We start from the raw sequence: 20,445 nt of genomic DNA, 5'->3' as shown, positions 1-20,445 counted from the left end.
CGCACCCCGCACAGGCCCTCCGCTGAGCACCAGGGACAAGATGCGTCCTCCGCTAGTGTCGAAGGCTGCACGCGCCCAGCGAATGACAGGGGGTGCAACGAGCAGCAGTGCGTCTCACACACGCGGCGGTGCGCCCGCCAATTCGGCCGTCACTCTGCTGGGACGCCGGGCGCGCCTCCCCGCGCCGTCCTCGAGGAACTGGCGGTTGCGGAAGGAAGCGCTTTCGTCAAATGCGGCCGAAAACTAACATTTTGTGTGTTGGGAGAAAAGCCGAACGCTAATTCTGCCGTGCTCCTACATTAGATGAGGGCCAACGGCCATACCATGATGAATACACCGGTTCTCGTCCGATCACCGAAGTTAAGCATCATCGGGCCCGGCTAGCACTTGGATGGGTGACCGCCTGGGAAACCCGGGTGCTGTGGGCTCCCTTCCTGTTTTTTTTTTTTTTTGTTATGTCGCCAGCCCAATTTTCAAACTACCTTTCTGTTGTGACAAAGATGCTTCCTTAAGCCTTTTAAACTACTGTAATGGTACGAAAATGCAGTAATTAACTCAGTTTGAGGGAGAATGTGCTAACCACGTTTGCCAAGAAGACTTTGAAAACGACAAAACAGTACGAATCGGCAGGTGAATTCTGAAATACGTACCGCCTATTGTTGTGTAGGAGTGTAGAGTTCCAAATTTGATTTGTAACCAGAATTTATTCCTTAGTCGTCTCGTCTCGTCTCGTCTCGTCTCGTCCCGCAGACGTTTGTCGTGCTTGCGCTGTCATATGGACCACGACCCGAGCGGCAGCGAGCGGCAGTCGAGCAAAGTCGGGACAAGTCGGGACGGGGACAGGGACAGGGATAGGAATGGTGCGAATGCACTGCAAACTACGCAGACACCTGGTGTGAGGCGAGGCGAGGCGAGGAAGCCCACATCGCTACCAGTGGGCCCTCCAGCACGACACTGGCGCACCCCGCACAGGCCCTCCGCTGAGCACCAGGGACAAGATGCGTCCTCCGCTAGTGTCGAAGGCTGCACGCGCCCAGCGAATGACAGGGGGTGCAACGAGCAGCAGTGCGTCTCACACACGCGGCGGTGCGCCCGCCAAATCGGCCGTCACTCTGCTGGGACGCCGGGCGCGCCTCCCCGCGCCGTCCTCGAGGAACTGGCGGTTGCGGAAGGAAGCGCTTTCGTCAAATGCGGCCGAAAACTAACATTTTGTGTGTTGGGAGAAAAGCCGAACGCGAATTCTGCCGTGCTCCTACATTAGATGAGCGCCAACGGCCATACCATGATGAATACTCCGATCACCGAAGTTAAGCATCATCGGGCCCGGCTAGTACTTGGATGGGTGACCGCCTGGGAAACCCGGGTGCTGTTGGCTCCCTTCCTGTTTTTTTTTTTTTTTGTTATGTCGCCAGCCCAATTTTCAAACTACCTTTCTGTTGTGACAAAGATGCTTCCTTAAGCCTTTTAAACTACTGTAATGGTACGAAAATGCAATAATTAACTCAGTTTGAGGGAGAATGTGCTAACCAAGTTTGCCAAGAAGACTTTGAAAACGACAAAACAGTACGAATCGGCAGGTGATTTCTGAAATACGTCACCGCCTATTGTTGTGTAGGAGTGTAGAGTTCCAAATTTGATTTGTAACCACGAATTTATTCCTTAGTCTTCTCGTCTCGTCTCGTCTCGTCTCGTCCCGCAGACGTTTGTCGTGCTTGCGCTGTCATATGGACCACGACCCGAGCGGCAGCGAGCGGCAGTCGAGCAAAGTCGGGACAAGTCGGGACGGGGACAGGGACAGGGATAGGAATGGTGCGAATGCACTGCAAACTACGCAGACACCTGGTGTGAGGCGAGGCGAGGCGAGGAAGCCCACATCGCTACCAGTGGGCCCTCCAGCACGACACTGGCGCACCCCGCACAGGCCCTCCGCTGAGCACCAGGGACAAGATGCGTCCTCCGCTAGTGTCGAAGGCTGCACGCGCCCAGCGAATGACAGGGGGTGCAACGAGCAGCAGTGCGTCTCACACACGCGGCGGTGCGCCCGCCAAATCGGCCGTCACTCTGCTGGGACGCCGGGCGCGCCTCCCCGCGCCGTCCTCGAGGAACTGGCGGTTGCGGAAGGAAGCGCTTTCGTCAAATGCGGCCGAAAACTAACATTTTGTGTGTTGGGAGAAAAGCCGAACGCGAATTCTGCCGTGCTCCTACATTAGATGAGCGCCAACGGCCATACCATGATGAATACTCCGATCACCGAAGTTAAGCATCATCGGGCCCGGCTAGTACTTGGATGGGTGACCGCCTGGGAAACCCGGGTGCTGTTGGCTCCCTTCCTGTTTTTTTTTTTTTTTGTTATGTCGCCAGCCCAATTTTCAAACTACCTTTCTGTTGTGACAAAGATGCTTCCTTAAGCCTTTTAAACTACTGTAATGGTACGAAAATGCAATAATTAACTCAGTTTGAGGGAGAATGTGCTAACCAAGTTTGCCAAGAAGACTTTGAAAACGACAAAACAGTACGAATCGGCAGGTGATTTCTGAAATACGTCACCGCCTATTGTTGTGTAGGAGTGTAGAGTTCCAAATTTGATTTGTAACCACGAATTTATTCCTTAGTCTTCTCGTCTCGTCTCGTCTCGTCTCGTCCCGCAGACGTTTGTCGTGCTTGCGCTGTCATATGGACCACGACCCGAGCGGCAGCGAGCGGCAGTCGAGCAAAGTCGGGACAAGTCGGGACGGGGACAGGGACAGGGATAGGAATGGTGCGAATGCACTGCAAACTACGCAGACACCTGGTGTGAGGCGAGGCGAGGCGAGGAAGCCCACATCGCTACCAGTGGGCCCTCCAGCACGACACTGGCGCACCCCGCACAGGCCCTCCGCTGAGCACCAGGGACAAGATGCGTCCTCCGCTAGTGTCGAAGGCTGCACGCGCCCAGCGAATGACAGGGGGTGCAACGAGCAGCAGTGCGTCTCACACACGCGGCGGTGCGCCCGCCAAATCGGCCGTCACTCTGCTGGGACGCCGGGCGCGCCTCCCCGCGCCGTCCTCGAGGAACTGGCGGTTGCGGAAGGAAGCGCTTTCGTCAAATGCGGCCGAAAACTAACATTTTGTGTGTTGGGAGAAAAGCCGAACGCGAATTCTGCCGTGCTCCTACATTAGATGAGCGCCAACGGCCATACCATGATGAATACTCCGATCACCGAAGTTAAGCATCATCGGGCCCGGCTAGTACTTGGATGGGTGACCGCCTGGGAAACCCGGGTGCTGTTGGCTCCCTTCCTGTTTTTTTTTTTTTGTTATGTCGCCAGCCCAATTTTCAAACTACCTTTCTGTTGTGACAAAGATGCTTCCTTAAGCCTTTTAAACTACTGTAATGGTACGAAAATGCAATAATTAACTCAGTTTGAGGGAGAATGTGCTAACCAAGTTTGCCAAGAAGACTTTGAAAACGACAAAACAGTACGAATCGGCAGGTGATTTCTGAAATACGTCACCGCCTATTGTTGTGTAGGAGTGTAGAGTTCCAAATTTGATTTGTAACCACGAATTTATTCCTTAGTCTTCTCGTCTCGTCTCGTCTCGTCTCGTCCCGCAGACGTTTGTCGTGCTTGCGCTGTCATATGGACCACGACCCGAGCGGCAGCGAGCGGCAGTCGAGCAAAGTCGGGACAAGTCGGGACGGGGACAGGGACAGGGATAGGAATGGTGCGAATGCACTGCAAACTACGCAGACACCTGGTGTGAGGCGAGGCGAGGCGAGGAAGCCCACATCGCTACCAGTGGGCCCTCCAGCACGACACTGGCGCACCCCGCACAGGCCCTCCGCTGAGCACCAGGGACAAGATGCGTCCTCCGCTAGTGTCGAAGGCTGCACGCGCCCAGCGAATGACAGGGGGTGCAACGAGCAGCAGTGCGTCTCACACACGCGGCGGTGCGCCCGCCAATTCGGCCGTCACTCTGCTGGGACGCCGGGCGCGCCTCCCCGCGCCGTCCTCGAGGAACTGGCGGTTGCGGAAGGAAGCGCTTTCGTCAAATGCGGCCGAAAACTAACATTTTGTGTGTTGGGAGAAAAGCCGAACGCTAATTCTGCCGTGCTCCTACATTAGATGAGGGCCAACGGCCATACCATGATGAATACACCGGTTCTCGTCCGATCACCGAAGTTAAGCATCATCGGGCCCGGCTAGTACTTGGATGGGTGACCGCCTGGGAAACCCGGGTGCTGTGGGCTCCCTTCCTGTTTTTTTTTTTTGTTATGTCGCCAGCCCAATTTTCAAACTACCTTTCTGTTGTGACAAAGATGCTTCCTTAAGCCTTTTAAACTACTGTAATGGTACGAAAATGCAGTAATTAACTCAGTTTGAGGGAGAATGTGCTAACCACGTTTGCCAAGAAGACTTTGAAAACGACAAAACAGTACGAATCGGCAGGTGAATTCTGAAATACGTACCGCCTATTGTTGTGTAGGAGTGTAGAGTTCCAAATTTGATTTGTAACCACGAATTTATTCCTTAGTCGTCTCGTCTCGTCTCGTCTCGTCTCGTCCCGCAGACTTTTGTCGTGCTTGCGCTGTCATATGGACCACGACCCGAGCGGCAGCGAGCGGCAGTCGAGCGAAGTCGGGACAAGTCGGGACGGGGACAGGGACAGGGATAGGAATGGTGCGAATGCACTGCAAACTACGCAGACACCTGGTGTGAGGCGAGGCGAGGCGAGGAAGCCCACATCGCTACCAGTGGGCCCTCCAGCACGACACTGGCGCACCCCGCACAGGCCCTCCGCTGAGCACCAGGGACAAGATGCGTCCTCCGCTAGTGTCGAAGGCTGCACGCGCCCAGCGAATGACAGGGGGTGCAACGAGCAGCAGTGCGTCTCACACACGCGGCGGTGCGCCCGCCAATTCGGCCGTCACTCTGCTGGGACGCCGGGCGCGCCTCCCCGCGCCGTCCTCGAGGAACTGGCGGTTGCGGAAGGAAGCGCTTTCGTCAAATGCGGCCGAAAACTAACATTTTGTGTGTTGGGAGAAAAGCGGAACGCGAATTCTGCCGTGCTCCTACATTAGATGAGCGCCAACGGCCATACCATGATGAATACTCCGATCACCGAAGTTAAGCATCATCGGGCCCGGCTAGTACTTGGATGGGTGACCGCCTGGGAAACCCGGGTGCTGTGGGCTCCCTTCCTGTTTTTTTTTTTTTTTGTTATGTCGCCAGCCCAATTTTCAAACTACCTTTCTGTTGTGACAAAGATGCTTCCTTAAGCCTTTTAAACTACTGTAATGGTACGAAAATGCAATAATTAACTCAGTTTGAGGGAGAATGTGCTAACCAAGTTTGCCAAGAAGACTTTGAAAACGACAAAACAGTACGAATCGGCAGGTGATTTCTGAAATACGTCACCGCCTATTGTTGTGTAGGAGTGTAGAGTTCCAAATTTGATTTGTAACCACGAATTTATTCCTTAGTCGTCTCGTCTCGTCTCGTCTCGTCTCGTCCCGCAGACGTTTGTCGTGCTTGCGCTGTCATATGGACCACGACCCGAGCGGCAGCGAGCGGCAGTCGAGCAAAGTCGGGACAAGTCGGGACGGGGACAGGGACAGGGATAGGAATGGTGCGAATGCACTGCAAACTACGCAGACACCTGGTGTGAGGCGAGGCGAGGCGAGGAAGCCCACATCGCTACCAGTGGGCCCTCCAGCACGACACTGGCGCACCCCGCACAGGCCCTCCGCTGAGCACCAGGGACAAGATGCGTCCTCCGCTAGTGTCGAAGGCTGCACGCGCCCAGCGAATGACAGGGGGTGCAACGAGCAGCAGTGCGTCTCACACACGCGGCGGTGCGCCCGCCAATTCGGCCGTCACTCTGCTGGGACGCCGGGCGCGCCTCCCCGCGCCGTCCTCGAGGAACTGGCGGTTGCGGAAGGAAGCGCTTTCGTCAAATGCGGCCGAAAACTAACATTTTGTGTGTTGGGAGAAAAGCGGAACGCGAATTCTGCCGTGCTCCTACATTAGATGAGCGCCAACGGCCATACCATGATGAATACTCCGATCACCGAAGTTAAGCATCATCGGGCCCGGCTAGTACTTGGATGGGTGACCGCCTGGGAAACCCGGGTGCTGTGGGCTCCCTTCCTGTTTTTTTTTTTTGTTATGTCGCCAGCCCAATTTTCAAACTACCTTTCTGTTGTGACAAAGATGCTTCCTTAAGCCTTTTAAACTACTGTAATGGTACGAAAATGCAGTAATTAACTCAGTTTGAGGGAGAATGTGCTAACCACGTTTGCCAAGAAGACTTTGAAAACGACAAAACAGTACGAATCGGCAGGTGAATTCTGAAATACGTACCGCCTATTGTTGTGTAGGAGTGTAGAGTTCCAAATTTGATTTGTAACCACGAATTTATTCCTTAGTCGTCTCGTCTCGTCTCGTCTCGTCTCGTCCCGCAGACGTTTGTCGTGCTTGCGCTGTCATATGGACCACGACCCGAGCGGCAGCGAGCGGCAGTCGAGCAAAGTCGGGACAAGTCGGGACGGGGACAGGGACAGGGATAGGAATGGTGCGAATGCACTGCAAACTACGCAGACACCTGGTGTGAGGCGAGGCGAGGCGAGGAAGCCCACATCGCTACCAGTGGGCCCTCCAGCACGACACTGGCGCACCCCGCACAGGCCCTCCGCTGAGCACCAGGGACAAGATGCGTCCTCCGCTAGTGTCGAAGGCTGCACGCGCCCAGCGAATGACAGGGGGTGCAACGAGCAGCAGTGCGTCTCACACACGCGGCGGTGCGCCCGCCAATTCGGCCGTCACTCTGCTGGGACGCCGGGCGCGCCTCCCCGCGCCGTCCTCGAGGAACTGGCGGTTGCGGAAGGAAGCGCTTTCGTCAAATGCGGCCGAAAACTAACATTTTGTGTGTTGGGAGAAAAGCGGAACGCGAATTCTGCCGTGCTCCTACATTAGATGAGCGCCAACGGCCATACCATGATGAATACACCGGTTCTCGTCCGATCACCGAAGTTAAGCATCATCGGGCCCGGCTAGTACTTGGATGGGTGACCGCCTGGGAAACCCGGGTGCTGTGGGCTCCCTTCCTGTTTTTTTTTTTTTTGTTATGTCGCCAGCCCAATTTTCAAACTACCTTTCTGTTGTGACAAAGATGCTTCCTTAAGCCTTTTAAACTACTGTAGTGGTACGAAAATGCAGTAATTAACTCAGTTTGAGGGAGAATGTGCTAACCACGTTTGCCAAGAAGACTTTGAAAACGACAAAACAGTACGAATCGGCAGGTGAATTCTGAAATACGTACCGCCTATTGTTGTGTAGGAGTGTAGAGTTCCAAATTTGATTTGTAACCACGAATTTATTCCTTAGTCGTCTCGTCTCGTCTCGTCTCGTCTCGTCCCGCAGACGTTTGTCGTGCTTGCGCTGTCATATGGACCACGACCCGAGCGGCAGCGAGCGGCAGTCGAGCAAAGTCGGGACAAGTCGGGACGGGGACAGGGACAGGGATAGGAATGGTGCGAATGCACTGCGAACTACGCAGACACCTGGTGTGAGGCGAGGCGAGGCGAGGAAGCCCACATCGCTACCAGTGGGCCCTCCAGCACGACACTGGCGTACCCCGCACAGGCCCTCCGCTGAGCACCAGGGACAAGATGCGTCCTCCGCTAGTGTCGAAGGCTGCACGCGCCCAGCGAATGACAGGGGGTGCAACGAGCAGCAGTGCGTCTCACACACGCGGCGGTGCGCCCGCCAATTCGGCCGTCACTCTGCTGGGACGCCGGGCGCGCCTCCCCGCGCCGTCCCCGAGGAACTGGCGGTTGCGGAAGGAAGCGCTTTCGTCAAATGCGGCCGAAAACTAACATTTTGTGTGTTGGGAGAAAAGCGGAACGCGAATTCTGCCGTGCTCCTACATTAGATGAGCGCCAACGGCCATACCATGATGAATACTCCGATCACCGAAGTTAAGCATCATCGGGCCCGGCTAGTACTTGGATGGGTGACCGCCTGGGAAACCCGGGTGCTGTTGGCTCCCTTCCTGTTTTTTTTTTTTTTTTGTTATGTCGCCAGCCCAATTTTCAAACTACCTTTCTGTTGTGACAAAGATGCTTCCTTAAGCCTTTTAAACTACTGTAATGGTACGAAAATGCAGTAATTAACTCAGTTTGAGGGAGAATGTGCTAACCAAGTTTGCCAAGAAGACTTTGAAAACGACAAAACAGTACGAATCGGCAGGTGATTTCTGAAATACGTCACCGCCTATTGTTGTGTAGGAGTGTAGAGTTCCAAATTTGATTTGTAACCACGAATTTATTCCTTAGTCGTCTCGTCTCGTCTCGTCTCGTCTCGTCCCGCAGACGTTTGTCGTGCTTGCGCTGTCATATGGACCACGACCCGAGCGGCAGCGAGCGGCAGTCGAGCAAAGTCGGGACAAGTCGGGACGGGGACAGGGACAGGGATAGGAATGGTGCGAATGCACTGCAAACTACGCAGACACCTGGTGTGAGGCGAGGCGAGGCGAGGCGAGGAAGCCCACATCGCTACCAGTGGGCCCTCCAGCACGACACTGGCGCACCCCGCACAGGCCCTCCGCTGAGCACCAGGGACAAGATGCGTCCTCCGCTAGTGTCGAAGGCTGCACGCGCCCAGCGAATGACAGGGGGTGCAACGAGCAGCAGTGCGTCTCACACACGCGGCGGTGCGCCCGCCAATTCGGCCGTCACTCTGCTGGGACGCCGGGCGCGCCTCCCCGCGCCGTCCTCGAGGAACTGGCGGTTGCGGAAGGAAGCGCTTTCGTCAAATGCGGCCGAAAACTAACATTTTGTGTGTTGGGAGAAAAGCGGAACGCGAATTCTGCCGTGCTCCTACATTAGATGAGCGCCAACGGCCATACCATGATGAATACTCCGATCACCGAAGTTAAGCATCATCGGGCCCGGCTAGTACTTGGATGGGTGACCGCCTGGGAAACCCGGGTGCTGTGGGCTCCCTTCCTGTTTTTTTTTTTTTGTTATGTCGCCAGCCCAATTTTCAAACTACCTTTCTGTTGTGACAAAGATGCTTCCTTAAGCCTTTTAAACTACTGTAATGGTACGAAAATGCAGTAATTAACTCAGTTTGAGGGAGAATGTGCTAACCACGTTTGCCAAGAAGACTTTGAAAACGACAAAACAGTACGAATCGGCAGGTGAATTCTGAAATACGTACCGCCTATTGTTGTGTAGGAGTGTAGAGTTCCAAATTTGATTTGTAACCACGAATTTATTCCTTAGTCGTCTCGTCTCGTCTCGTCTCGTCTCGTCTCGTCCCGCAGACTTTTGTCGTGCTTGCGCTGTCATATGGACCACGACCCGAGCGGCAGCGAGCGGCAGTCGAGCAAAGTCGGGACAAGTCGGGACGGGGACAGGGACAGGGATAGGAATGGTGCGAATGCACTGCAAACTACGCAGACACCTGGTGTGAGGCGAGGCGAGGCGAGGAAGCCCACATCGCTACCAGTGGGCCCTCCAGCACGACACTGGCGCACCCCGCACAGGCCCTCCGCTGAGCACCAGGGACAAGATGCGTCCTCCGCTAGTGTCGAAGGCTGCACGCGCCCAGCGAATGACAGGGGGTGCAACGAGCAGCAGTGCGTCTCACACACGCGGCGGTGCGCCCGCCAATTCGGCCGTCACTCTGCTGGGACGCCGGGCGCGCCTCCCCGCGCCGTCCTCGAGGAACTGGCGGTTGCGGAAGGAAGCGCTTTCGTCAAATGCGGCCGAAAACTAACATTTTGTGTGTTGGGAGAAAAGCGGAACGCGAATTCTGCCGTGCTCCTACATTAGATGAGCGCCAACGGCCATACCATGATGAATACTCCGATCACCGAAGTTAAGCATCATCGGGCCCGGCTAGTACTTGGATGGGTGACCGCCTGGGAAACCCGGGTGCTGTGGGCTCCCTTCCTGTTTTTTTTTTTTGTTATGTCGCCAGCCCAATTTTCAAACTACCTTTCTGTTGTGACAAAGATGCTTCCTTAAGCCTTTTAAACTACTGTAATGGTACGAAAATGCAATAATTAACTCAGTTTGAGGGAGAATGTGCTAACCAAGTTTGCCAAGAAGACTTTGAAAACGACAAAACAGTACGAATCGGCAGGTGATTTCTGAAATACGTCACCGCCTATTGTTGTGTAGGAGTGTAGAGTTCCAAATTTGATTTGTAACCACGAATTTATTCCTTAGTCGTCTCGTCTCGTCTCGTCTCGTCTCGTCCCGCAGACGTTTGTCGTGCTTGCGCTGTCATATGGACCACGACCCGAGCGGCAGCGAGCGGCAGTCGAGCAAAGTCGGGACAAGTCGGGACGGGGACAGGGACAGGGATAGGAATGGTGCGAATGCACTGCAAACTACGCAGACACCTGGTGTGAGGCGAGGCGAGGCGAGGAAGCCCACATCGCTACCAGTGGGCCCTCCAGCACGACACTGGCGCACCCCGCACAGGCCCTCCGCTGAACACCAGCGACAAGATGCGTCCTCCGCTAGTGTCGAAGGCTGCACGCGCCCAGCGAATGACAGGGGGTGCAACGAGCAGCAGTGCGTCTCACACACGCGGCGGTGCGCCCGCCAATTCGGCCGTCACTCTGCTGGGACGCCGGGCGCGCCTCCCCGCGCCGTCCCCGAGGAACTGGCGGTTGCGGAAGGAAGCGCTTTCGTCAAATGCGGCCGAAAACTAACATTTTGTGTGTTGGGAGAAAAGCCGAACGCTAATTCTGCCGTGCTCCTACATTAGATGAGGGCCAACGGCCATACCATGATGAATACACCGGTTCTCGTCCGATCACCGAAGTTAAGCATCATCGGGCCCAGCTAGTATTTGGATGGGTGACCGCCTGGGAAACCCGGGTGCTGTGGGCTCCCTTCCTGTTTTTTTTTTTTGTTATGTCGCCAGCCCAATTTTCAAACTACCTTTCTGTTGTGACAAAGATGCTTCCTTAAGCCTTTTAAACTACTGTAATGGTACGAAAATGCAGTAATTAACTCAGTTTGAGGGAGAATGTGCTAACCACGTTTGCCAAGAAGACTTTGAAAACGACAAAACAGTACGAATCGGCAGGTGAATTCTGAAATACGTACCGCCTATTGTTGTGTAGGAGTGTAGAGTTCCAAATTTGATTTGTAACCACGAATTTATTCCTTAGTCGTCTCGTCTCGTCTCGTCTCGTCTCGTCCCGCAGACGTTTGTCGTGCTTGCGCTGTCATATGGACCACGACCCGAGCGGCAGCGAGCGGCAGTCGAGCAAAGTCGGGACAAGTCGGGACGGGGACAGGGACAGGGATAGGAATGGTGCGAATGCACTGCAAACTACGCAGACACCTGGTGTGAGGCGAGGCGAGGCGAGGAAGCCCACATCGCTACCAGTGGGCCCTCCAGCACGACACTGGCGTACCCCGCACAGGCCCTCCGCTGAGCACCAGGGACAAGATGCGTCCTCCGCTAGTGTCGAAGGCTGCACGCGCCCAGCGAATGACAGGGGGTGCAACGAGCAGCAGTGCGTCTCACACACGCGGCGGTGCGCCCGCCAATTCGGCCGTCACTCTGCTGGGACGCCGGGCGCGCCTCCCCGCGCCGTCCCCGAGGAACTGGCGGTTGCGGAAGGAAGCGCTTTCGTCAAATGCGGCCGAAAACTAACATTTTGTGTGTTGGGAGAAAAGCGGAACGCGAATTCTGCCGTGCTCCTACATTAGATGAGCGCCAACGGCCATACCATGATGAATACTCCGATCACCGAAGTTAAGCATCATCGGGCCCGGCTAGTACTTGGATGGGTGACCGCCTGGGAAACCCGGGTGCTGTTGGCTCCCTTCCTGTTTTTTTTTTTTTTTTGTTATGTCGCCAGCCCAATTTTCAAACTACCTTTCTGTTGTGACAAAGATGCTTCCTTAAGCCTTTTAAACTACTGTAATGGTACGAAAATGCAGTAATTAACTCAGTTTGAGGGAGAATGTGCTAACCAAGTTTGCCAAGAAGACTTTGAAAACGACAAAACAGTACGAATCGGCAGGTGATTTCTGAAATACGTCACCGCCTATTGTTGTGTAGGAGTGTAGAGTTCCAAATTTGATTTGTAACCACGAATTTATTCCTTAGTCGTCTCGTCTCGTCTCGTCTCGTCTCGTCCCGCAGACGTTTGTCGTGCTTGCGCTGTCATATGGACCACGACCCGAGCGGCAGCGAGCGGCAGTCGAGCAAAGTCGGGACAAGTCGGGACGGGGACAGGGACAGGGATAGGAATGGTGCGAATGCACTGCAAACTACGCAGACACCTGGTGTGAGGCGAGGCGAGGCGAGGAAGCCCACATCGCTACCAGTGGGCCCTCCAGCACGACACTGGCGCACCCCGCACAGGCCCTCCGCTGAACACCAGCGACAAGATGCGTCCTCCGCTAGTGTCGAAGGCTGCACGCGCCCAGCGAATGACAGGGGGTGCAACGAGCAGCAGTGCGTCTCACACACGCGGCGGTGCGCCCGCCAATTCGGCCGTCACTCTGCTGGGACGCCGGGCGCGCCTCCCCGCGCCGTCCTCGAGGAACTGGCGGTTGCGGAAGGAAGCGCTTTCGTCAAATGCGGCCGAAAACTAACATTTTGTGTGTTGGGAGAAAAGCGGAACGCGAATTCTGCCGTGCTCCTACATTAGATGAGCGCCAACGGCCATACCATGATGAATACACCGGTTCTCGTCCGATCACCGAAGTTAAGCATCATCGGGCCCGGCTAGTACTTGGATGGGTGACCGCCTGGGAAACCCGGGTGCTGTGGGCTCCCTTCCTGTTTTTTTTTTTTTTGTTATGTCGCCAGCCCAATTTTCAAACTACCTTTCTGTTGTGACAAAGATGCTTCCTTAAGCCTTTTAAACTACTGTAATGGTACGAAAATGCAGTAATTAACTCAGTTTGAGGGAGAATGTGCTAACCAAGTTTGCCAAGAAGACTTTGAAAACGACAAAACAGTACGAATCGGCAGGTGAATTCTGAAATACGTACCGCCTATTGTTGTGTAGGAGTGTAGAGTTCCAAATTTGATTTGTAACCACGAATTTATTCCTTAGTCGTCTCGTCTCGTCTCGTCTCGTCTCGTCCCGCAGACGTTTGTCGTGCTTGCGCTGTCATATGGACCACGACCCGAGCGGCAGCGAGCGGCAGTCGAGCAAAGTCGGGACAAGTCGGGACGGGGACAGGGACAGGGATAGGAATGGTGCGAATGCACTGCAAACTACGCAGACACCTGGTGTGAGGCGAGGCGAGGCGAGGAAGCCCACATCGCTACCAGTGGGCCCTCCAGCACGACACTGGCGTACCCCGCACAGGCCCTCCGCTGAGCACCAGGGACAAGATGCGTCCTCCGCTAGTGTCGAAGGCTGCACGCGCCCAGCGAATGACAGGGGGTGCAACGAGCAGCAGTGCGTCTCACACACGCGGCGGTGCGCCCGCCAATTCGGCCGTCACTCTGCTGGGACGCCGGGCGCGCCTCCCCGCGCCGTCCTCGAGGAACTGGCGGTTGCGGAAGGAAGCGCTTTCGTCAAATGCGGCCGAAAACTAACATTTTGTGTGTTGGGAGAAAAGCGGAACGCGAATTCTGCCGTGCTCCTACATTAGATGAGCGCCAACGGCCATACCATGATGAATACACCGGTTCTCGTCCGATCACCGAAGTTAAGCATCATCGGGCCCGGCTAGTACTTGGATGGGTGACCGCCTGGGAAACCCGGGTGCTGTGGGCTCCCTTCCTGTTTTTTTTTTTTTTTGTTATGTCGCCAGCCCAATTTTCAAACTACCTTTCTGTTGTGACAAAGATGCTTCCTTAAGCCTTTTAAACTACTGTAATGGTACGAAAATGCAGTAATTAACTCAGTTTGAGGGAGAATGTGCTAACCAAGTTTGCCAAGAAGACTTTGAAAACGACAAAACAGTACGAATCGGCAGGTGAATTCTGAAATACGTACCGCCTATTGTTGTGTAGGAGTGTAGAGTTCCAAATTTGATTTGTAACCACGAATTTATTCCTTAGTCGTCTCGTCTCGTCTCGTCTCGTCTCGTCCCGCAGACGTTTGTCGTGCTTGCGCTGTCATATGGACCACGACCCGAGCGGCAGCGAGCGGCAGTCGAGCAAAGTCGGGACAAGTCGGGACGGGGACAGGGACAGGGATAGGAATGGTGCGAATGCACTGCAAACTACGCAGACACCTGGTGTGAGGCGAGGCGAGGCGAGGAAGCCCACATCGCTACCAGTGGGCCCTCCAGCACGACACTGGCGTACCCCGCACAGGCCCTCCGCTGAGCACCAGGGACAAGATGCGTCCTCCGCTAGTGTCGAAGGCTGCACGCGCCCAGCGAATGACAGGGGGTGCAACGAGCAGCAGTGCGTCTCACACACGCGGCGGTGCGCCCGCCAATTCGGCCGTCACTCTGCTGGGACGCCGGGCGCGCCTCCCCGCGCCGTCCCCGAGGAACTGGCGGTTGCGGAAGGAAGCGCTTTCGTCAAATGCGGCCGAAAACTAACATTTTGTGTGTTGGGAGAAAAGCGGAACGCGAATTCTGCCGTGCTCCTACATTAGATGAGCGCCAACGGCCATACCATGATGAATACTCCGATCACCGAAGTTAAGCATCATCGGGCCCGGCTAGTACTTGGATGGGTGACCGCCTGGGAAACCCGGGTGCTGTTGGCTCCCTTCCTGTTTTTTTTTTTTTTTGTTATGTCGCCAGCCCAATTTTCAAACTACCTTTCTGTTGTGACAAAGATGCTTCCTTAAGCCTTTTAAACTACTGTAATGGTACGAAAATGCAGTAATTAACTCAGTTTGAGGGAGAATGTGCTAACCAAGTTTGCCAAGAAGACTTTGAAAACGACAAAACAGTACGAATCGGCAGGTGATTTCTGAAATACGTCACCGCCTATTGTTGTGTAGGAGTGTAGAGTTCCAAATTTGATTTGTAACCACGAATTTATTCCTTAGTCGTCTCGTCTCGTCTCGTCTCGTCTCGTCCCGCAGACGTTTGTCGTGCTTGCGCTGTCATATGGACCACGACCCGAGCGGCAGCGAGCGGCAGTCGAGCAAAGTCGGGACAAGTCGGGACGGGGACAGGGACAGGGATAGGAATGGTGCGAATGCACTGCAAACTACGCAGACACCTGGTGTGAGGCGAGGCGAGGCGAGGCGAGGAAGCCCACATCGCTACCAGTGGGCCCTCCAGCACGACACTGGCGCACCCCGCACAGGCCCTCCGCTGAGCACCAGGGACAAGATGCGTCCTCCGCTAGTGTCGAAGGCTGCACGCGCCCAGCGAATGACAGGGGGTGCAACGAGCAGCAGTGCGTCTCACACACGCGGCGGTGCGCCCGCCAATTCGGCCGTCACTCTGCTGGGACGCCGGGCGCGCCTCCCCGCGCCGTCCTCGAGGAACTGGCGGTTGCGGAAGGAAGCGCTTTCGTCAAATGCGGCCGAAAACTAACATTTTGTGTGTTGGGAGAAAAGCCGAACGCTAATTCTGCCGTGCTCCTACATTAGATGAGGGCCAACGGCCATACCATGATGAATACACCGGTTCTCGTCCGATCACCGAAGTTAAGCATCATCGGGCCCGGCTAGTACTTGGATGGGTGACCGCCTGGGAAACCCGGGTGCTGTGGGCTCCCTTCCTGTTTTTTTTTTTTTGTTATGTCGCCAGCCCAATTTTCAAACTACCTTTCTGTTGTGACAAAGATGCTTCCTTAAGCCTTTTAAACTACTGTAATGGTACGAAAATGCAGTAATTAACTCAGTTTGAGGGAGAATGTGCTAACCACGTTTGCCAAGAAGACTTTGAAAACGACAAAACAGTACGAATCGGCAGGTGAATTCTGAAATACGTACCGCCTATTGTTGTGTAGGAGTGTAGAGTTCCAAATTTGATTTGTAACCACGAATTTATTCCTTAGTCGTCTCGTCTCGTCTCGTCTCGTCTCGTCCCGCAGACGTTTGTCGTGCTTGCGCTGTCATATGGACCACGACCCGAGCGGCAGCGAGCGGCAGTCGAGCAAAGTCGGGACAAGTCGGGACGGGGACAGGGACAGGGATAGGAATGGTGCGAATGCACTGCAAACTACGCAGACACCTGGTGTGAGGCGAGGCGAGGCGAGGAAGCCCACATCGCTACCAGTGGGCCCTCCAGCACGACACTGGCGTACCCCGCACAGGCCCTCCGCTGAGCACCAGGGACAAGATGCGTCCTCCGCTAGTGTCGAAGGCTGCACGCGCCCAGCGAATGACAGGGGGTGCAACGAGCAGCAGTGCGTCTCACACACGCGGCGGTGCGCCCGCCAATTCGGCCGTCACTCTGCTGGGACGCCGGGCGCGCCTCCCCGCGCCGTCCCCGAGGAACTGGCGGTTGCGGAAGGAAGCGCTTTCGTCAAATGCGGCCGAAAACTAACATTTTGTGTGTTGGGAGAAAAGCGGAACGCGAATTCTGCCGTGCTCCTACATTAGATGAGCGCCAACGGCCATACCATGATGAATACTCCGATCACCGAAGTTAAGCATCATCGGGCCCGGCTAGTACTTGGATGGGTGACCGCCTGGGAAACCCGGGTGCTGTTGGCTCCCTTCCTGTTTTTTTTTTTTTTTTTGTTATGTCGCCAGCCCAATTTTCAAACTACCTTTCTGTTGTGACAAAGATGCTTCCTTAAGCCTTTTAAACTACTGTAATGGTACGAAAATGCAGTAATTAACTCAGTTTGAGGGAGAATGTGCTAACCAAGTTTGCCAAGAAGACTTTGAAAACGACAAAACAGTACGAATCGGCAGGTGATTTCTGAAATACGTCACCGCCTATTGTTGTGTAGGAGTGTAGAGTTCCAAATTTGATTTGTAACCACGAATTTATTCCTTAGTCGTCTCGTCTCGTCTCGTCTCGTCTCGTCCCGCAGACGTTTGTCGTGCTTGCGCTGTCATATGGACCACGACCCGAGCGGCAGCGAGCGGCAGTCGAGCAAAGTCGGGACAAGTCGGGACGGGGACAGGGACAGGGATAGGAATGGTGCGAATGCACTGCAAACTACGCAGACACCTGGTGTGAGGCGAGGCGAGGCGAGGCGAGGAAGCCCACATCGCTACCAGTGGGCCCTCCAGCACGACACTGGCGCACCCCGCACAGGCCCTCCGCTGAGCACCAGGGACAAGATGCGTCCTCCGCTAGTGTCGAAGGCTGCACGCGCCCAGCGAATGACAGGGGGTGCAACGAGCAGCAGTGCGTCTCACACACGCGGCGGTGCGCCCGCCAATTCGGCCGTCACTCTGCTGGGACGCCGGGCGCGCCTCCCCGCGCCGTCCTCGAGGAACTGGCGGTTGCGGAAGGAAGCGCTTTCGTCAAATGCGGCCGAAAACTAACATTTTGTGTGTTGGGAGAAAAGCCGAACGCTAATTCTGCCGTGCTCCTACATTAGATGAGGGCCAACGGCCATACCATGATGAATACACCGGTTCTCGTCCGATCACCGAAGTTAAGCATCATCGGGCCCGGCTAGTACTTGGATGGGTGACCGCCTGGGAAACCCGGGTGCTGTGGGCTCCCTTCCTGTTTTTTTTTTGTTATGTCGCCAGCCCAATTTTCAAACTACCTTTCTGTTGTGACAAAGATGCTTCCTTAAGCCTTTTAAACTACTGTAATGGTACGAAAATGCAGTAATTAACTCAGTTTGAGGGAGAATGTGCTAACCACGTTTGCCAAGAAGACTTTGAAAACGACAAAACAGTACGAATCGGCAGGTGAATTCTGAAATACGTACCGCCTATTGTTGTGTAGGAGTGTAGAGTTCCAAATTTGATTTGTAACCACGAACTTATTCCTTAGTCGTCTCGTCTCGTCTCGTCTCGTCTCGTCCCGCCGACGACTTTATTGCATCCGTCGATCCCTCACAACGACGAATTAACACAGAAATTGCTTCGCTATGAAATACTATAGGTTCTATGCCTTCTCTTTCTAGATTGAGGAACGTTTCTATGGCAACGACAGGATCTCATATTGGGAGGCGAGTATCTTTTTTCGGATGCACTATTCCTTCTTTATTGTACCCGTCGATCCCTCACAATGACGAATTAAGATAGAAATTGCGTCGCTATGAAATACTATGAGGTGTATGCGTTCTCTTTCTAAATTGAGGAACGTTTCTATGGCAACTACAGGATTTCTATTGGGAGGCGAGTATCTCTTTTCGGATGCACTGTTCCTTCTTTATTGCATCTGTGATCCCTCACAATGACGAATCAACACAGAAATTGCGTCACTATGAAATACTATAGGTTCTATACCTTCTCTTTCTAAATCGAGGGACGTTTCTATGGCAACGACATGATCTCATATTGGGAGTCGAGTATCTCTTTTCGGATGCACTATTCCTTCTTTATTGCATCCGTCGAACCCTCACAATGACGAATTAACATAGAAATTGCGTCGCTATCAAATACGGTGAGGTATATGCCTTCTCTTTCTAAATCGGAGAACGTTTCTATGGCAACGACAGGATCTTATATTGGGATGCGAGTATCTCTTTTCGGATGCACTATTCCTTCTTTATTGCATCTGTCGATCCCTCACAATGAGGAATTAACACATGAAATGCGTCGCTATGAAATACTATAGGTTCTATGCCTTCTCTTTCTAAATCGAGGAATGTTCCTATGGCAACGGCCGGATCTTATATTGGGAGGCGAGTATCTCTTTTCCGATGCACTATTCCTTCTTTATGGCATCCGTCGATCCCTCACAATGACGAATTAACACAGAAATTGCGTTGATATTCAATTTTATAGGTTGTATGCCTTCTCATTCTAAATCGAGGAACGTTTCTATGGCAACGACAGGATATAAAATAAATAAAATAAAAAATATTATTTAAATATTAATTTTTCTATCTGTATGATGGTGATTGTGATTGTAATAAATATTTGCTTATCTGGAACGTGGACGTTTAATTATTCGGTATCAGACGCTTGACAATGGCTTTCTCATAAAGGCAATGTTACTCGTAGTTGACCGTGAAATAAAACTGAAATAATCGGACTTCGTAAATAAATCGTTTCCAAAGACTGCTGCGGTAGGTGCGGACTCATAATCTAAATCTCAATATTTCAATAATTTGCCAGCCATGCCAATACGTCGTACAGAGGTGATTGTCAACTAAACATAAAAAAATTACATAGTTAGTTAAATCAGATATATTCAATGAATAAGCCCACAGTTCATAATCCTACTTACTTTTATAAACATAAATTCTTTACAGAATCGAGTGCCTAGTCTGGTTGCAACTCGCAGTATTCTTCTATAACATGAAATATGGCGGTGTGCCAGACAATAGAATAAAATACGTGCTTCTCGCACCACTTCTACCAGAGCTCTCTCCTTTTCTTAATCAAACATAAGAGTAACGTAATTGTGCTTTTGTTTTATCAGCGACACAGCGCTGCAGTTGTGTGCCATAGGCTTTATTTATTTGTCACTGATTATTTATTTAATTAATATTTCGCGTTTCCGAGGAAACTCACGCTCGGCATGCAAATGTGCCTTTATATTGCCCCCTGAATTGCGAGGCGAAAGGACACACCTGCAGGCGAGCAATTCACCTAAAGGCACAAGAAAATCTAAGTTATCTACAACTATTTACATGACTTACATTATACACATTATATACAAAATTTGAATGACGCGGGTGCGCCGTAAAAGTTCTTATGTTGGCAGATAGAGTGCGCGCATGCGCAGAAGCGTCTGTGTGACTCCGGCACTGCCGTTATATCGTACAGTTTGATCACGCGGCACAGTATTGCAGTTCATATTGTTCGTGTGCGCGCGTTTCTCAGTCATTGCACAAAGAAAATATTCAACCAAGATTACATATGAAGACTACATTCTATGACAGGTAACTTAGTTTTAAATTTACAATATTTGTTATAACACAATACAACTTAGATTGTTGAATGTTCTTAGTTACATAGTATTGTTTTGAAATACTTCAAAGAAAAATGTCCGTATGTTTCAGGTGCGTTGACCTATACACATCGTGTCGTTATTACAGTTCATATTCATCTGCTGCACAATAATTTTTTTTTACAGGTTAGTATCGTCGTGGTAAAGTTTTTTTGATCACAGTAACATCGTTGTATAACAACGTGATTAATACATAAGCGTGTCCATTTCCCATTTCCATTATAGTCGTTGTGATGCAGTTCGTTGTGACTAAAGGCATTGCTCATTACAGATCAGACGTGACCCGTCGAGTAATTGGTCCACGTGCAGTTCGTTTTTTTTTTTTTTTTTTTTTTTTTACATTCCGTGGAAGCTTGGTTGCAGAACCTCGGATGCCACATAGCTGGCGTCGATCCTTGGACAGTCCAGGTAAGAGTGTCCGTCACATTTCGAGAACATTTCATTCCCAGAAG

The 20,445-nt window shown here is 52.8% G+C and overlaps 8 non-coding genes and 11 pseudogenes across 8 annotated transcripts; all 19 read left to right on the top strand.

The window, feature by feature from the left end:
* Positions 1–309: 309 nt before the first annotated feature.
* Positions 310–428, top strand: LOC126178305 (5S ribosomal RNA). The gene has a single exon (XR_007536212.1). It is a non-coding gene; the product is annotated as a 5S ribosomal RNA (ribosomal RNA).
* An 839-nt stretch (positions 429–1,267) lies between these two features.
* LOC126178772 (5S ribosomal RNA) lies at positions 1,268–1,375 on the top strand (annotated as a pseudogene).
* Positions 1,376–2,216: 841 nt separating this feature from the next.
* On the top strand, positions 2,217–2,324 carry LOC126178761 (5S ribosomal RNA; annotated as a pseudogene).
* An 841-nt stretch (positions 2,325–3,165) lies between these two features.
* LOC126178749 (5S ribosomal RNA) lies at positions 3,166–3,273 on the top strand (annotated as a pseudogene).
* Positions 3,274–4,112: 839 nt separating this feature from the next.
* LOC126178132 (5S ribosomal RNA) lies at positions 4,113–4,231 on the top strand. The gene has a single exon (XR_007536046.1). It is a non-coding gene; the product is annotated as a 5S ribosomal RNA (ribosomal RNA).
* An 837-nt stretch (positions 4,232–5,068) lies between these two features.
* LOC126178828 (5S ribosomal RNA) lies at positions 5,069–5,176 on the top strand (annotated as a pseudogene).
* Positions 5,177–6,017: 841 nt separating this feature from the next.
* On the top strand, positions 6,018–6,125 carry LOC126178827 (5S ribosomal RNA; annotated as a pseudogene).
* Positions 6,126–6,962: 837 nt separating this feature from the next.
* Positions 6,963–7,081, top strand: LOC126178131 (5S ribosomal RNA). Its single transcript, XR_007536045.1, has one exon. It is a non-coding gene; the product is annotated as a 5S ribosomal RNA (ribosomal RNA).
* Positions 7,082–7,920: 839 nt separating this feature from the next.
* LOC126178738 (5S ribosomal RNA) lies at positions 7,921–8,028 on the top strand (annotated as a pseudogene).
* Positions 8,029–8,875: 847 nt separating this feature from the next.
* LOC126178826 (5S ribosomal RNA) lies at positions 8,876–8,983 on the top strand (annotated as a pseudogene).
* Positions 8,984–9,826: 843 nt separating this feature from the next.
* On the top strand, positions 9,827–9,934 carry LOC126178820 (5S ribosomal RNA; annotated as a pseudogene).
* Positions 9,935–10,772: 838 nt separating this feature from the next.
* On the top strand, positions 10,773–10,891 carry LOC126178323 (5S ribosomal RNA). The gene has a single exon (XR_007536230.1). It is a non-coding gene; the product is annotated as a 5S ribosomal RNA (ribosomal RNA).
* Positions 10,892–11,728: 837 nt separating this feature from the next.
* Positions 11,729–11,836, top strand: LOC126178726 (5S ribosomal RNA; annotated as a pseudogene).
* Positions 11,837–12,678: 842 nt separating this feature from the next.
* On the top strand, positions 12,679–12,797 carry LOC126178129 (5S ribosomal RNA). Its single transcript, XR_007536043.1, has one exon. It is a non-coding gene; the product is annotated as a 5S ribosomal RNA (ribosomal RNA).
* An 839-nt stretch (positions 12,798–13,636) lies between these two features.
* On the top strand, positions 13,637–13,755 carry LOC126178128 (5S ribosomal RNA). Its single transcript, XR_007536042.1, has one exon. It is a non-coding gene; the product is annotated as a 5S ribosomal RNA (ribosomal RNA).
* An 840-nt stretch (positions 13,756–14,595) lies between these two features.
* LOC126178715 (5S ribosomal RNA) lies at positions 14,596–14,703 on the top strand (annotated as a pseudogene).
* An 846-nt stretch (positions 14,704–15,549) lies between these two features.
* LOC126178127 (5S ribosomal RNA) lies at positions 15,550–15,668 on the top strand. The gene has a single exon (XR_007536041.1). It is a non-coding gene; the product is annotated as a 5S ribosomal RNA (ribosomal RNA).
* An 838-nt stretch (positions 15,669–16,506) lies between these two features.
* LOC126178714 (5S ribosomal RNA) lies at positions 16,507–16,614 on the top strand (annotated as a pseudogene).
* An 848-nt stretch (positions 16,615–17,462) lies between these two features.
* Positions 17,463–17,581, top strand: LOC126178125 (5S ribosomal RNA). Its single transcript, XR_007536040.1, has one exon. It is a non-coding gene; the product is annotated as a 5S ribosomal RNA (ribosomal RNA).
* The last annotated feature ends 2,864 nt before the right edge of the window (positions 17,582–20,445 follow it).

This window comes from Schistocerca cancellata, chromosome 3, assembly GCF_023864275.1.
Source record: "Schistocerca cancellata isolate TAMUIC-IGC-003103 chromosome 3, iqSchCanc2.1, whole genome shotgun sequence".
NCBI classification, from domain to species: domain Eukaryota; kingdom Metazoa; phylum Arthropoda; class Insecta; order Orthoptera; family Acrididae; genus Schistocerca; species Schistocerca cancellata.
The sequence above is the reverse complement of the archived record's forward strand: the minus strand, read 5'-3'. Positions and strand labels throughout refer to the sequence as shown.